General features: G+C 34.9%; 1 non-coding gene across 1 annotated transcript; it reads left to right on the top strand.

Annotated features, from left to right (window-relative positions):
• Positions 1 to 683: 683 nt before the first annotated feature.
• Positions 684 to 756, top strand: TRNAR-ACG. Its single transcript has one exon. It is a non-coding gene; the product is annotated as a tRNA-Arg (tRNA).
• The last annotated feature ends 463 nt before the right edge of the window (positions 757 to 1219 follow it).

The raw sequence follows: 1219 nt of genomic DNA, 5'->3' as shown, positions 1-1219 counted from the left end.
ATAAGGCGCTAGTCTACGAAACCAGAGACTTTGGGTTACTTCTTAGAGTCCAAAGTAAAACCTGAGGTAACTTACTCGGTTATGCATGGGATATAATTCTTAGAGCCCAAAGTAAAACCTGTGGTAACTTACTAGGTTATGGATGGGATAAGACTTTGCAAGTAGATAGCTTACTGAGTATATTTGTACTCAAATTCTTATTTTTTATTTTCTGAAGTATTGGTCGAGGTGAAGAGGTGCTAGAGAGTTGTACTGTCATAAAGAATGTCGACCTTGGGCGTAAGTTCATTTTGTTTTTTTGGGTTGTTATTGTCATTACGTTGTATCTAGCTCCAGTTCCTGTTTGGCAACATGTGTTTTGTTACTATGTTTTTTAGATTTTGTACTATGGTGTTATGACTTTAAATAGCGCATTTTTTTTTTTTTACTGTATTTATACTTTCATTTTTACTTTTATTTGCTTTTGTCTTTTCTCTTAGTCATGGTCTGAAATTCGAAGTCTAAAAAATTTGATCATGACAATGCAATGACTGAAGATTATCACAAAAGCAGAAGAGTGATAGCTGTTTGAGCATTCGTTTATTTAAAAGGTGCATCCAATGAAAGAAGGTAAGAAGCAAGGTGGGAACCACAATCTGGTAATAAACTAGAGTGGAGCATAAAAAGTATATATATGTATTGATGACTCCGTGGCCCAATGGATAAGGCGCTGGTCTACGAAACCAGAGACTCTGGGTTCAATCCCCAGCGGAGTCGGGGAGTTGCAAATCCTTGATCAGAAAAAGACGACGACGACATGATTAAATTTCAAACATTAAGTGGTCTTACTATCAACTCGATCGCAAGACTTGTTTTATGTATGACGACACGTGTCCAATGGACCTTGCACGTGTCAGTTATGCTTTATATTATATGATGATGTGACTATGTTGTATGATGTTATACGATATTTATACCATGATGACGTTGTATGGTGAGGATATGATGATGATGATGTATGATGATGAGATGACTTATTATGACGGTATTTCATATTAAGATGATATGTATGTATTAAATGTCATGATACATTATGACGATGATTTTTCTAAGACACAACTTTAATTAATGTTAATGATGATGACTAAGGCATGAATGTTACTTAGAGTAATATGTGAACTGGTTGTTTCTAAAGATGAAAACTATAAGAATCTCATGCATGTTGTGTGTACATATACAC

Source organism: Cucurbita moschata, unplaced genomic scaffold (genome assembly GCF_002738365.1).
Source record: "Cucurbita moschata cultivar Rifu unplaced genomic scaffold, Cmos_1.0 Cmo_Scf00040, whole genome shotgun sequence".
NCBI lineage: Eukaryota > Viridiplantae > Streptophyta > Magnoliopsida > Cucurbitales > Cucurbitaceae > Cucurbita > Cucurbita moschata.
The sequence above is the reverse complement of the archived record's forward strand: the minus strand, read 5'-3'. Positions and strand labels throughout refer to the sequence as shown.